The sequence below is a fragment of the Kogia breviceps genome, chromosome 10 (assembly GCF_026419965.1).
Source record: "Kogia breviceps isolate mKogBre1 chromosome 10, mKogBre1 haplotype 1, whole genome shotgun sequence".
In the NCBI taxonomy this organism is placed as follows: Eukaryota; Metazoa; Chordata; class Mammalia; order Artiodactyla; family Physeteridae; genus Kogia; species Kogia breviceps.
In genome coordinates this window covers 11921527-11937363 of record NC_081319.1, presented here as the reverse complement: position 1 = coordinate 11937363, position 15837 = coordinate 11921527, and the positions used below count along the sequence as shown (strand labels likewise).

The window sequence follows — 15837 nt, the reverse complement described above, 5'->3', positions numbered from 1 at the left end:
TAGTTTTCTGTGCAGCCGCGAACAGGGCAGAGCAGATTAAATAAAGACAACCTCGCGCCTTTAATCCTTGACCGCAAACACTGGCGTTTTTGTGCCCTGGATTTCTGAAATTCTTGGCTCGGGGACTCAAAGCGGGGGAAGGGTGGGTAACAGCTTGTAAAAACTTCCCAAAGCAGAAATCTGAGCTCCTCCCCGCCCTCTGCTCCCAGTGACACCTGGATTCTAGGGAAAGGGGGCAGCTGAAGGAGGAGAGTCCCCCAGGGTTGGGGGCGCCCCCAGAGACGGTCGCAGGCTCCAAACCGAGCCGGCTCTCAGACCCGAGCTGATTTAGAAGCCCGGACTCTCGGCCGGACGCCCCTCCCTGTCCCGGCGTGCGTCTATTTAGAGCCCAGCCCGGGAGCCCATAGGATTCTGGGACTTGTAGTTCATCCTTGCGGCCCCAGGCGCCGCCACGACCCCGGACTCGGACTACATTGCCCAGGGAGCTTCCCGGCCTATATAAGCTGACAGGAGCCGCTTCGAAGTGCAGTAACCATGTGGATCAGCTGGTGAAGCGCTTCCTCAGGCTCGCTGGGGTGGGAGGAGAGGAGGAGGAGGTGGTGGTGGAGGAGGAGGCAGAGGGTGGAGAGAGAAAGCTCACGCCGAGAGGAGGTGTGGGTGTTCCGCTTCCATCCTCACGGAACGAGCTCCCTCTTCGCGGACATGGGATTACCCAGCGGCTGCTAACCCCTCTCCTCGCCCTGCTCCCCCAAAGCGGCGTGGCTCCCCGGGCACCAAGGTAGCGGCTGGGGCCGGGCAGAGGGCGCGGGGAGTTGGTGCTGTCCCCCCCGGGGGCAGAAGTTTTTGCCTCGCTCTCTGGGAGTTCTTGGTGGATTTGCATGCACTTGCATGCATTTAGAGGTTCTTTTACTGAGGGCATTTTTGGGGGGTTCAGTTGAGGTTAAAAAAATTCTGGACTCCATCGACTGGCTTTGAGGGCTACCCATTCTGGATTGGAATGGCATTCCCCCAAGTTGGAAACTGTTGCAGCTGCTGCAGGAAAGAGTTTTTTTTTTTTTGAGGTGTGTGCGGGGGTGTCCTATGTGAGTCCGCTGAAGGAAACAATCTTTCTTAAAATGTAGCCGTCCCTCGTGCTGCATGGTTGGGAGAATAATGCATGTGCTAGGGCCCCAGTAGGGAGGTTTCAAAAAACGGAAGAAAACCCCGGGAGCGGTGAGGGATGAAGTGTGGAGAAGCTCACGCCCGGTGAGGATAATTGGCCTCCGCTCTGGGAAACAAGTGCTTTGGGATCTGCCAAACACTTCGCTTAGTTTCAGCCCCCCGGCGCGTTCGAAGTTTGTGCGCACTTAGTCTCACTTGTCAGTTATATATTGGAAATAAGTAAGCGAAGTTACCTGTAATCCTCACTTAAGTGATCCCACCGACCTACCTGTCAGAGTTGTTGGTGGTGGTCGTGTGTGTGTGTGTGTGTGTTGGGGGGGGGAGGGGGTGTCTCTCCAGGAAGGAGGCTAACGAAAGTGGAAGTGTGGAATTTGAAAATTTCTCTTAGGCACCCACATCTGGCCAATATCATATTCAGTCTTTTTTCTTTCTCAATATTTAGGAGCTGAGTACGGGAGGAGCAGGACTCGCACCCCTGGCTGGGCGTGTTTTGGCAACAGAGTGCCTGACCCGGGTCAGGTGAGTGTGGAAGCCTGAGAGCTGTAATCAATAAGGAGTTTTTGTCCTAAGCCTATTTAAGTTCTCTCTAAAGAGCCATGGAGATAGGGAGTAAGAAAGAAAAGGAAACTTCATAGCTCAGTCTCCACAATTTGTCACTGCCTTTGGTGAGGGCTTTAGAGAGCGGATGAGATCCAGGGGGCAGTCCTGCCTAGTACTTTTGGCCCTAGCTCAGAAGGGAAGCAGCCTGAAGGTTTATGAGAGGAGGGGAAAAAAAGAAAAACATTAAATGTAGCAGTAAAAGGGATGCCCATTGGTGATGTGAGAATTGAACTTGCCAGGTGGTGTGCTGATGATTTAAATTCTGAAGGATACAGTGTATTTCATCTGCCAAGATATGTAAGCAAAAATTATCTGCTTCTCTTTTTCAAAAATAGTCACTTTCTTTTTTCTTACTGTGAACGTGTGTTTAATCAGAGTAGGTTGGGTTCCAAGAAATGAAAGTGGTTGCTGGCAAACTGAAAGAATTAGAACTTTAAAAAGGGAAGTTCTTGAAACATAAGATAATAGCATCCAGCCCTTGACTTGAAGCCACTTGAACATCAAGGAATCTGGTGGATTCCTATGGTTTAGGCGCCTGTCATGGGATATGAGCTGAGAGCAGCATTTATCTGTAAACACAAGCAGCTCCTATTTTTTTCCTCCCCAAATGTTCAGACTGCACTTCACAAGAGGGAGGTTTCAACGGGTGCACATACATCCTCATTGCTGCAGATCTGAGCATCACAAGTTTTTTCTTCTGAAATGGTCAGGAACAGGATAAACGATAGGGTAATAGGGGTGGGGGGCCTGGGTCTTCATAACTTCTTTAACATTCTAAATATTTAGCTGTTCCCTGGGCTACAATCTTTGGACTTTTCTAATTAGAAAAGTCAGACATTTCATTATTGTAGTATTGTGCTTTTGTTTCCTGTTGATAAGCTCCTCAGGAGTGCTCGTGGAGTGGGAACGATTTGGATGTGTGAGGTCTACTTCCTTCTTGGAGTTCTCTTGACTCGTATGGCTACGTGGGCACTCATAAGGCCAAGGATTGGGTTCAGGTCCTCTCTTGAGAGTAAGCTGCAGGCAGGGAGAAAGTGGTCTCTTCTCTGACTGGTTGCTAAAAATAATAATACCCATTAAGTACTTGTAAGCCAGGTCCAGAGCCATATATCACAGAAACAGAAACCCAGTGAGTCAGGTACAGGTGAAGAAGCTGAGGTGCAGAGAGTGAAATCACTTGTCTGAAATCACTTGTTGAAATCACTCGCATCCACCCAGTGGATGCAAGACATAACCCCAAGGTTTGGGGCTCTGCTGCTTCCCACAAATGCACCTGGGTTTGTCGGGGGGGTAAGGGGGTAACCGGGAAGAGTGGTAAACTTATTGCTGTCGATGAATAACTTTTGCTTGTGTCCAAACGATGAAGGAACACAGTGACCTTGCTGTAAGAAGAAAACGACGTAGCCATAGATGTAGGAATAAAAGACTGGGTATTTGAGGAGGTCTTAGGTGTTGTACTGAGTTCGTTCTGGTAAGCTGTGTGCTGAAAGTCTGCATGAGGAGAATAAAAGAAACCAAACCAAACCACAAGGAACGTTGTTTAAGTTCATCATTGGGTTTATCTCATACCTGAAATCCATCTTGATTGTCTACATCAAGGCATCTGAGCAGGTTACAAGAATCAGGTGTTTCTCCATTTGAATACTTCGAAAGTTTAAATTGCAGTGAGTCTAAACTGTGAAATGTTGATGTCTTTTCATGTATCCTTCAGTTTGCTTTGTGGCCAGTTGTGTAAGAACACTTTTCTTTTTCGTTTCTTACTTTCGCTTGCGTGTGTGTGTGTGAGTGTGTTGAAAGTATAGTCTGCTTTTTGAATAATTCAAATCGAAACAGAATATCCTATCAAGATTTCCTTATCAGGCAGGGAAAGTTCTTCATGCTCGTAATGAATTACTCCTGGTCTCCAGTTTGGCACTCGTGGATGTTGTTTGCGGTTGACAGTGGTGTTACCATTTAAACACAGTGGTTGCCTTTTGGAGGGAATTAGCATCTTTTCTTGAGGAAGGAGAGCTGGAATGGTTGCTTCGAGAAGAAATAGGCGAACTGAAGACAGATCTGTTGCCTATTATCTCAAAATATTTTCAGCTGAGGAAGACCGTAGTTGTGTTTTTTTTTTTTTTTTTTTTGCGGTACACGGGCCTCACACTGCTGTGGCCTCTCCCGTAGCGGAGCACAGGCTCCGGACGCGCAGGCTCAGCGGCCATGGCTCACGGGCCCAGCCGCTCCGCGGCACGTGGGATCTTCCCGGACTGGGAAGACCGTAGTCTTAAAGAGAGAAAGACACTTCTAATACAATGGTGTACTACCAACTGACTTCCACGGCAAAAAGTCAAATGGCTTTTTAGCTCATTTGTAATGAGTTCATGGAAAATCTGATTTCTTTACAAGCAGCTCTTAAAAAAACAAACCAAAATGAAACAACAAACACCAAATTTGAACAACAGAAAAAACTCAAAGAATTAAAATTAGGCCTGGAGTTAGGTTTTTAGGTCAAGCTGCCCTTGGGCACATCTAATTAAGGAGTCTACCCAAGGCCAGTGCCCCATCTTTTTTGCTGTTAGTTTGATCTTTTAAAATAAAACACATTGCTTTCACAGGCTCTTTCTTTAGTAACTGCAAGTACATGCAATTTTTTAGTTCACTAAGTTTTTGCCCAGCTCTTTTGATGAAATCAATTAAGGCTTGAAGTCAGAGACAGGAATGACATAATTTCCATGATTCCTACCAATTGTCATGGTGTTTGTGGTTCTGAGGTTATCGCTAATGAGGGTGACCTGAGACCATCACCCACTGAGCTAGTCCTCCTATTGAACTATGTCCCGGTTCCTCCCTAAAATGGACATTGTTTAAGGCACTTGGTATGATAAATCTATTCTAGAAACTCTAATGCCTGTTAAAGTTGTGGTTCAAATATTTTATTCCTTCATTCAACGAACTTTGAGTACCTGCTATGTGCCAGGGTGTGTTCTAGATGCTGGGGATGCAGCAGTGAGAGTCTTATTCCTAAGAGGCTTCAATCCTAACTGGGGGTAGGCAGCCAACATAATAAGCAAGTATTGTAGTATGACACGTAGTAAATGCTCTGGAGAAGAATAAAGCTGGGTGAGGGGTAACGGAAAACAACAGTGTTGGTGAGGGAGTGGAGAAATGGGGACCTTTGTGCACTGTTGGTAGGAATGTAAAATGGTGCAGCCGCTGTGGAAGACAGTATGGCTGTTCCTCAAAAAATTAAATGAAGAATTACCAGGTAACCCAACAATTCCACTTCTGGGTATACACCCCAAAGAGTTGAAGGCAGGGATTGAAACATTTTTGTATACCCATGTGCATACCAGCGTTATTCACGACAGGCAAAAGATGGAAACAACCCAAATGCCCATTGACAGATGAACGGATAAACAAAATGTGGTATATCTGTACAGTGGAATATTACTTGGCCTTAAAGAGGAATGAAATTCTGATACGTGCTATCATGTAGATGAACCTTGGAAACGTTCTATTAAGTGAAATAAGCCAGATGCAAAAGAACAAATAGTGTATGGTTCCGCTTAGAAGAGGTTTCTAGAGCAATCCAGTTCATAGAGACAAGAGGCAGATGAGTGGTTGCCCTGGGCAGGGCTGCTGGGGAATGTGTTTAGTGGGCACAGTTTCCTTCTGGGAAGATGACAAAGTTCTGGAAATGGATTGTCGTGATGGTTGCAGAATAATGTGAATGTACTTAATGCCTCTGAATCATACACTTAAAAATGGCTAAAATGGTAAATTTTGTGTTATGTATGTATATTTTACCACAATAAAAAGAAAAAAATGATAACAGCAACAGAACAGAGTAAAGGGGATAAGGGAGTATTCTGGGAGATCGGGAGTCATGGAAGGGCTTTTTTTTTTTGTCTTTTGACTTCAATCAGGTTAGGTCTCATTTTATTTTCGGTTTGCCTTTTGTTATTTATATCTGCAACACGAGAATGTTGTGATCAGTTTCTCATCTCTGTTTTTGGTTGTGGTAATTGGGAAATCGATTAATTGGTCAGCTCAAACTGTACTCATTTACCTATTATGTCTGCTTGTCTCTCTCTCTCTTTTTTTTTTTAAAATTTTTGTTGGTTTGCAATGTTGTGTTAGGGAAGGGCTGTTTAACACGGTGGCATTTCAGCAGAGATCTGAAAGAAGTGGGTGCGTGAGCCACGTAGGTGTCTGGGGGGTGGATGTTCCAAAGGGCCAGAGCAGCCAGTGCAAAGGCCCTGTGGTGGGAGCAGGTGGGGCCTGTTAGAGGAAGGGCAAGGAGGCCAGGGTGGCTGCAGCTGAGGGAGAGTGCCAGGCGTTCAGGTGGGGGAGGGAATCGGGCAGATTGTGCAGGGGCCAGGTGTTTGCCGGTATGCAATGATTTGTTTCCCCGAGGATTTCTAAACTCGCACAGAATTCTCAGTGGTTCTCGGCATCACTGAACCACCCTGGCCTTTCCCAAGAGGCTTTGGTGAGGCTGGCAGGATCACATACCAGCTTGGAACTTGCTGGGGGATAAAACCCAGATTTCTAGACTGTCTGGTTAATCACCTGATTTACCTGGGATTGTAATTCACTTCAGGAGGAAAGGCATCTTTGATAAAAGAGGTGAACATACAGTTAGCTTGGTTAACAAAACAAATTCTAAGAACCTAATGATATTCCTGGGGGTTTATCTTCAACAGAAACCTTTTGTGCCCTGTGGCTACCCTGCAGTCTGTCTAGTCTCATTTTAAGGAATTACACAAAGAGGACTCACACTCTGCTAATATCCTTGGGGGATATGAAGTTCCTTCTAAGTGATTCTCCCTGATGAGTGGAGTAAACCCCTCAATGTGTAGAAATGTGTAACAAAAACACATTTTGTTACTTACTGTATAAGATGTACATGTTCAGTTGTAAAACCTTAGGAAATATAGGCAACAAAACAAAAGCAGTCACTCCCAATCCTACCATCTAAGATTAGGGATTCAAACTTTCCCTCTATGTATAGACATACAAAAATTACATGTATGTTTAAATTTCGTGAAAAGGGACTCATACCTCCTGTTTGATTCCTTGCCTTTTGTACTCTATACTGTGAACATCTTTTCTTCTTAATAAATAGACATCTGAGTCATTTATCCAAAGGGGGCTGTACGTTTGATGGGATTTCATTGGAATGAGGACATGTATGGAATCACTAGAGTAAAAAAATATATATCATTCAGGTTTCATCACTGTCATAGAGTCCAGGTTTTCTCATTCAGTTTGTACTGTTTTTAAGAATGTAAAAAAGAGTGCATATGTGTATATGTATAACCGATTCACTTTGCTGTACACCTGAAACACATTATAAATCAACTATACTCCAATACAAATCAAAAAGAAGTAAGGAGAAAATTTTAAAAAGAAAATGAAATGGAAGGTAAAACACTGTTCAAATGTCAGTTACCATATTACAGGGGTAAAGCCTAGTTATCATGTATTTAAATAAAAACGTCTCATTTGTTTTGAAAAGTAACTTAATCCCCTGAGGGTTTAGGGCCAGGCACTCTTGTTTGCACTTAACAAACTTTAAGGAAAACTTAAGGAAAGTTTTAAGGAAAGAGTTTTAAGGAAACTAAAGGAAAACTTTACTCTAGAAAATTGGAAATACATGTAATAGTAGTGATCTTAGTATTATGAACCGCTCTTTACTCCTTACTCACCCTCCATGGTTATCGGTTCATGACCCATTTTGTTTTATCCACATTCTCATGTACTCTTCCTGGATGGCATTGAAACAAGTCTCAGATATACCAGTTCATCTATATTTTAGTATATATCTCTAGTATTGGGATTCTTTAAAAAAAAACAAACAAACATAAATCACGATACTATTGTCCACCTCAAGGGGAAAAAAAAGCAAATTTAAAAATTGCATCTGTGTTCTCACTTCCTTAATTTAAATAAATTTATTATTTCAACATATATATGATAATAACAGATATGCATACTTCAACAGTTTGTTTGAATTAGGAACCAAGTAAGGTCGATACATTGCAAATGGTCACTGTGTCTTTTAATCTGTGTATTTCCTCGACCTCTCTTTCTTTCCATGCCGTTTTTCGTTGTTATTAAAGAAAGTGGGTGATATCTTTTCCTACAGTCTGGATTTTGCTGACTGCATCAGCGTGGTGTAGTTGAACATGTTCCTCTGTCCTCTATATTTATTATATTTATGTTTAATTCGATAGATGCAGAGGCTTGATCAGAGTCACGCTTTTTTCCCCCAAGTCTACTGTGAGCTTCACTCACGGGAATGTGTGATACGTCTGGATATGCTTTCTTGTGATTAGCATCCAGTGATGCTCATTGCCTCAACCCATTAGTTCACCTGGACTTGTAACACTCCTAATTCTATTTTTCCTGGTTCATTTATTAGCTGGAATATTTTATGAAATGGAATTTCCTGCACTTAGTTTTTGGTTCCCTGGGGTAAGGTTGATATATAGAAACAAAAGACAGGATCAATACTTCAGTCTCTCTCTGTGTTTTATCAGTTTTCAAAAATAACGTGTTTATTCCCTAGCATGATCCATGGCAATGGATCTCAAGTGGGGGACATTGGACGATACCTGGGGACATTTTTGGTTGTCACAACTGGGGAGAGGGTGCTACTGGTGTCCAATGGTTAGAGGCCAGGGATGTTGCTAAATAGCCTTCAATACATCTCACAGCCCTCCAGCCCAGAATGATCCATTCCAAAGTATCAGCAGTGCCACTGTTGAGAAAGCCAGTACCAAGATGACCAATGGGCATGGTTTTTTAGTATCATTATGAACTCATGGCTTTAGACGTATTTTCTATGTTTCATTTTGTGTAGTCATCCTTATTGATGTTCAAATTGTCCATCTCTGCTCAGAGACAGGCTACTCAAGTTGATTCAAAAGACACAACCCGGGCTTCCCTGGTGGCGCAGTGGTTGAGAATCCGCCTGCCGATGCAGGGGATACGGGTTCGTGCCCCGGTCCGGGAAGATCCCACGTGCCGCGGAGCGGCTGGGCCCGTGAGCCATGGCCGCTGAGCCTGCGCGTCCGGAGCCTGTGCCCCGCAATGGGAGAGGCCACAACAGTGAGAGGCCCGCGTACCACAAAAAAAAAAAAAAAAAAAAAAAAAAAAAAAAAAAAAAAAAAAAAAAAAAAAAAAAAAAAAGACACAACCCCCGTGGTCTTACACTTCCTGCTTCTTGTATGAAAAGTTGTTCCAGGCTCCTCTTCTGTATTTCTTGATGCAGACCTGAATTCAGTCTTTTCTCCAAGAAGCCCTAGTTCTTTTGAGTGGGAGATGGTACTTAGAGAGCTGAGCTCAGGGCCAGATAGGTACTCTTCTCACTCTCATTCTATGGATCTGAAAATAAATTAAAATGAAGGAAATGAAAAACCTGAACATTTTTCATGAAAGCTTTTCCAGAATGTAATCGATACATCCTTGCCTTTGAAAAAAAAATTCTGAACATACTCTAAACTTTTCAAATTGGCCTCAGTTTTAGCTTTAGTATGCTGGGGTTAGGATGTAGGAGTTCTCCCCAGTCAAGCAGGAATGTTACTCTTGTTCTATAGCCATGCTTTTCAAACTGTGTGGCAAGCCATTAAGAAGTTGTGAAATCACTTTGGTGGACCTTGATAGATGATTTTTTGATAAAGTAGGCCAGAATAGAAAACGTCATAGTAAATCACATGGATACTAAAAAGAACTGTGTATGCTGCAACAACTTTTATCAATCTCTCTCTTTCTCTCTCACTCTGTCACACACACACACACACACAGAGTAAACATTGGATTGTAAGTTCAGTGTATTTCTTACTGTGGGTCACAGCCAAAAATTTGAGAAACCTTGTTCTATGTCTTTACTACTCCATTTGTGGTCACCAGACCAGCATCACTGGCTTCAAACTGAGAGCTTGTTAGAAATGCAGACTCTCAGGTCCCACCCCAGATCCACTGAATCCGAAACTGCATTTTAGCGAGGTCCGCAGGGGATTCTTAATGCGTGTGAAAGTGTGAGAAGATCTGTGCCGGAAGGTGCTTGCCCCTGTGCTTTTTCAGAACTTATTTTTATAGTTTGTTTTTTCATGGCTAGCTGTCACCTGTTGAAACTGACCTTTGTACTTTCCCCTAGCAGCCTTCTCATGTTCAATTAAGAGGAAAGGTAGGCGAAATCACCAACTAAGGTGAGGGTATAGAAGTCTGGCAGGATTCTTCCAATCCAAGAACATGGGATATCTCTCCATCTGTTGGTATCATCTTTAATTTCTTTCAACAGTGTCTTACACTTTTCTGCATACAGGTCTTTTGTCTCCCTAGGTAAGTTTATTCCTAGGTATTTTACTCTTTTTCTTGCAATGGTAAATGGGAGTGTTTCCTTAATTTTGCTTTCAGATTTTTCATCATTAGTGAATTGGGAGGTTGGGATTGATATGTATACACTGATGTGTATAAAATGGATGACTAATAAGAACCTGCTGTATAAAAAAATAAATAAAATAAAATTTTAAAAAATGGTTCTGAAGAACCTAGGGGCAGGACAGGAATAAAGACTCAGATGTAGAGAATGGACTTGAGGACACGGGGAGGGGGAAGGGTAAGCTGGGACAAAGTGAGAGAGTGGCATGGACTTATATACACTACCAAACGTAAAATAGATAGCTAGTGGGAAGCAGCTGCATAGCACAGGGAGATCAGCTCGGTGCTTTGTGTCCACCTAGAGGGGTGGGATAGGGACGGTGGGAGGGAGACGCAAGAGGGGGGAGATATGGGGATATATGTATACGTATAGCTGATTCACTTTCTTATAAAGCAGAAACGAACACACCATTGTAAAGCAGTTATACTCCAATAAAGATGTTAAGAAAAAAAAGTGTGGCAGGATTCTCTCTGATAAAAATGAGAGCTTTCATGCTTACATTGAGGGATTTTTTTTTTTTTTTTTTTTTTTTTTTTGCGGTACTTGGGCCTCTCACTGTTGCGGCCCCTCCCGTTGCGGAGCACAGGCTCCGGAAGCGCATGCTCAGTGGCCACGGCTCACGGGCCCAGCCGCTCCGCGGCACGTGGGATCTTCCGGGACCGGGGCACGAACCCGTGTCCCCTGCGTCGGCAGGTGGACTCTCTACCACTGTGCCGCCAGGGAAGCCCTGAGGGATTTTTTTTAAATTGGCTGTTCGGATAGAGGTAGAAAGAGACCAAAATCTGCATGTAAAGCCTACTTAGTAGGATTGTGAAGCCACAGACATACAGAAAGCTGCATTTTAACGTGTTGTCAGACCCTTTGAGGAGCTTACGTTTTATAATGTTCTATGACCCTTCGAGTCAGCAGAACTTCTGGACTGCTTGGTATAGTGTTGCTCATCAGAGAAAGACGAACAGAAGAAAAAAATATCACTAGCCTCCAAATTCCTCGGTGTTCGTTTGCATTTCAGGAGCAGCTTTCTCTGGGAAGTGATTTTGTTTTTCAAAAACAGCTTGAAAAGCTCCCCATACCCCCTTCACGTGCACATATTCCTGAACAGGAAAAGCTGACGCAAACACGTAGACTTGGGGACGTTCATGTATTTCCCAGCCACGTGCGTGATCACGTTCTGTCTCTGTACCTTTGCACGTGTGCTTTCTGCCTGCCGACCCCATCCGCATCCCCTCTGTATCCACCTTGCCAAGTGCTTCTCTTCCTAGCCAGGTCTTCTTCTGGGAAACCTTTCCTGAACCTTAAAAGTCTTTGTCAACTGAATCGCTGTGACACTTTATAGGCCTTTTTGATTTCTCCCCCATAGCAGTACCTGACGCATAGTAAGTGCTCACAGATACTTGTGGGTGAGGTTATTTATCTACGTTTTATGTCCCACTGAAGTCTGTAGGCTGCTTCATCTAATTTTTTGTACCCCTGTTCCAGTGACCTATTTCCTGAGTTGGCCTATGGCTTTGCCCGTTTGCCGTGGAGAGTGAAGTGAGGACCGGGTAGAAAGGTCTTCAGCAGCCCCTCATGGTTGCTTTTGAGGTGTTTTCTCAGCACAGCTCTCTGGAGGGCATTCGGCCGGGCAAGGCGGTGATGGTTACTAAAAGGGCGTGGAGGTAGGAATGGGGTAGTGAATGAGCTGCTCTCGGGTTGAAATGGTATTGTCCTGCTGAGCCGCAGGTTCGGGACTCCTGAGAAGTGGGTGTCGCCTGCGTGTTCAGTCCAGGCAAAACATGTAACATCTGTGCGTCTGTTTCCTCTTCTGCAGAAGAGGTATAAAAATACCTGCTTTGGGGCATTGTTGCCAAGGTGTAGAGAATAAGAGATGCTAGCAAAAGGTCTCAGAGATCAAAGCAACCAAACCTTTCCAGCGGGGTGATTTGGTCCCCCAGGGGCCACTAGGCTGTGGCTAGAGGTGGGTTTTTTTGTTGTCACAGCTGAGGGGGAGAGGGTGCTAGCGGCACCTAGTGAGTTGAGGCCAGGCATGCTGCTAAACAGCCTACAGTGCACAGGAAGGGGCCCCACCATGGCAAAAGGTTGTCTGACCCCAGTGACAGTAGCCCTGAGGCTGAGAAAGCCTAGAGTGTTTTTCCCAGACTCAGTGAGACTTTTCTCTCTCTCTGAGGATATTAACCTAATGTGCTTTCAAAAATTATTTATTTATTTATTTATTTTGTGGTTCAGGCTATGGGGGGGCGGGAGTCTTCTGAGGTCGGGACTGACGTTAACTTTTTCACAAAACAAACACCCTCCCCATCCCTCCAAGCGTTGGTCCTGGTTCCTGGAGCCCTGTGGTCTGCAGGCTTTGGCCACTAATTGGTTTGTGTGACCTCCAAGAAATCGCTCAGAGGATGTGTGTTTGTTTCCGCCTGTAAAATGAGGACTTTGGGCTCAATGATCTCTCCCCACCACATTTAAAGCGCTCTGACTGCCAACTTTGTTTGGCTTCTCTTACGTTGGCCTTTAGGAGTAGGCCAGGAGCACGTGTCATACTGACATCTTTTCTGAGAAATAACTCTGTGGGTCACGTACCTGTTTCAAGAATAGCTAATTTAGCAGATGTGTTTGTGAAAAGGCAAGTAGGTTTATCTTTGTGTGTGTGTGTGTGTGAGATGTCTAAACGAGCAACATTTAAACTGGAGGGTCGCTCCGAACTTCAGACGTACGATGATTATTTCTGAGATTGTAACAGAGGGCCCTGCCCTGCTTAAAAGCTGAAACTTCTGACTTTCTTTGGGACTGGCTGAAAACGAAAGCAGAATGCGATTTTCTGTGCTCCAGAGAGAAGTGCTTTGTGCAGTAACATAAATGATCTCTTGATGGGGACACACTGCATTTCTGAGGACTATCTGATTAGGCTCTAGCGGGACAAGAAGGCAAGGAGGGGGCTGCACAGAGACGTGGATGGCAGTGTGGGAGCGGGAGCGTCTAGCCGGGTGTCCGACTCCAAAATGGGGAGCTGTTCGTCCTCGTTTCACAATGGAGACGATGTTGTCAAAGTATCTTTGCTCAAAGGGAGTTCCACAAGTAACAGTGAGAGTCCCCAGGACGCAGAGACGGTTAGAAAGAGAACCTTTTCTCCTTCTGTTGGCAGAGTCAACCATGAAGAGGATGGGTCTTCTCTCCCCCGTACTTACGGCCGTGTTACCATATATGTGCCTGGGCTAGGGCGTCTTACTGAGGCTTGTGCTTCTCTGGAGGGAGGGTCCTTGGCCTCCAGCCAGGAGATTGATCACATGCTGGCAGCTCTTCCTTTTTCTGGGCGTACTCCTGTTTTCCCTCTAAAAGACCTCGTGGTTTGCCTGGCTTTGCCCACCGGGGGCTGCTTGACCTAAAAGTGAAGTGGTGCCATTCTGTGTCGGTGGCGGCTGTGGTCCCCCCGCCCCCGTGTTTCTGAGTGCCTGTGGTCTCTTGGATCTCCAGGAGCTTGTAAGTCTCTGTGCATAAACCCTCTTCTTTGCAACCTAGCTTTAGAGGATGCTTTATGATTTCATTCTTTGCAAACAGTCATTTTAAAAGTGAGCAGTACTAAAATCAGCACTAAAAGACTTTGGCAAAAGCCCTTTGTTTTTTAGGGGCTGGAGGTTATGTGGATATGCCAAGAAAGAGCAGGAAAAGCTGATGGATTTCCATTGGCTACGTTTTTCAGCAGAAGAATGACTTTCCAAGCGTACGGTGCTTTCAGGCCAAGCAGCAAAACTTGGGGTTCCCTAGGTGTCATGCAGTCATACATTCTTCACTTGGCGGTGCTTGGGTGGTTTGGGTCTTCCTTGGGGAGAACATTCTGTAGGAGTTGGTGGTGGCGTGTTCAGATACACGCATGTCACAGTGTGTCCCTTGCCTGCATTCATTTGGACTCGCTGGTTGATAGACTGATCTTCAACTGATCATAAGCCCATAAGCCCTCAATACGAGTAGCTTATGAGAGTAAGAAAGAGAGCAGATCAGAAGGTAGGATAACAGCACACAGGAATGTTTCCTGTGTCTTGCCTCCTGTGTGCCAAGTCCATTATTTCCTTTCTTTGTGTTCAGTCCTCAGCACAACTTGATGAGGTAAACCCTCAGGGTACCCATTCTGCAGATGAGTAATTTGAGGCCCAGAAAGAGTAAGTGACTTGGTCAAGGTTACGAACTTCCCATCACAGTTATGATAAAAGCCATGCGTTTTACCCTTGTGAAGTCCCACTGGTACAGGCTTCTCTTTTCTCTGACCTTGCCCATTACTTGCCTCCTTTCCCCATTAATTCTGCCGACTTTGTGCTGGTTTTCTGTTTCTTGAACTTGCCAAGCCCTTTTCTGCTGCAGGGCCCTTGTACTAGCTGTTTGCTCTGCCTAAAATGCCCTTCCGCCTGATTTTTTTTTGCATGACTGCCTCTGTCTTGACTTTCAGGTCCTATTTACATGTCTCAACTTGTTCTCTGACCAGCCATAACTGATATGATTGGGTAACAGTTTTAATTCTCTGCACAGTACTTAGCATTGTCTGACTTGATTGTTTTATCTTTTTTGTTTGTCTGTTTGCTGTCTTCACTCGAGTATGTGTATCACGAGAGCAGGGACCATGACTGTCTTATTTGACCTACATCCTCAGCACCTGGAGTAGGGGTAATATATAGTAGGTACTCAATGTGTCAAATAAAAAGGATTTAAGTTTCGAATCAAGGGGTCGTCTCTAAAGCCCTGGCTATGAAGTTGTATGGTTTGCATTTTAATCGTATCCTATTCAGTTTTTTATATTTATACGATATGAGTCCTAATTGCCCAACCAGCCAGGGCCAGAGCAAATCTTAAAGAAAATGTGTAGCAGCATTTTTTTCAAACTATTGGGCCTCAAGAGCTCTTTACATGCCTAAAAATTACTGAGGACCTCAAAGAACTTCTGTTGACATGAGTTATACCAATCTGTATTTATAATGTTCAAAATGAGGGCTTCCCTGGTGGCGCGGTGGTTGCGAGCCCGCCTGCCGATGCAGGGGACGTGGTTTCATGCCCTGGTCCGGGAAGATCCCACATGCCGCAGAGCGGCCGGGCCCGTGAGCCTGTGCGTCCGGAGCCTGTGCTCCGCAACGGGAGAGGCTACAACAGTGAGAGGCCCGCATACCACAAAAAAAAAAAAAAAAAGAACCCTGAGAAAATTAACACAGAAAATATAAGAAATAGACCTATTGCATATTAACACAGTAACATATTTTTATTTATTTATTTATTTTTGCGGTACGCGGGCCTCTCACTGTTGTGGCCTCTCCCGCTGCGGAGCACAGGCTCCGGACGCGCAGGCCCAGCGGCCATGGCTCACGGGCCCAGCCGCTCCGCGGCATGTGGGATCTTCCCGGACCGGGGCACGAACCTGTGTCTCCTGTATCGGCAGGCGGACTCTCAACCACTGCGCCACCAGGGAAGCCCAACACAGTAACATATTTTTAAAGGACAATAACTATGTTTTCTAAAACAAACAAAATTCAGTGAGAAGAGTGGCATTGTTTTACGTTTTTGACAATTGCTTTTACATCTGGCTTAATAAGATAACTGGACTCACATACCTGCCTCTGCCTTGAGTCTCTTGTGACATCGCATGTCTTGCAGCCTCTGGAAAATTCCACTGT

The 15837-nt window shown here is 44.8% G+C and overlaps 1 protein-coding gene across 10 annotated transcripts in view; it reads left to right on the top strand.

Moving 5' to 3' along the window:
- The first annotated feature begins 525 nt into the window (after positions 1 to 525).
- Positions 526 to 15837, top strand: part of ITPR1 (inositol 1,4,5-trisphosphate receptor type 1) — a 327850-nt gene continuing 312538 nt past the window's right edge. For all 10 annotated transcript variants that reach the window (XM_067043583.1, XM_067043582.1, XM_067043578.1 and 7 more), the window contains exons 1-2: positions 526 to 778; positions 1604 to 1680. The gene's annotated coding sequence lies outside the window, so the exon portion shown is untranslated. The remainder of the gene's footprint in view (positions 779 to 1603; positions 1681 to 15837) is intronic.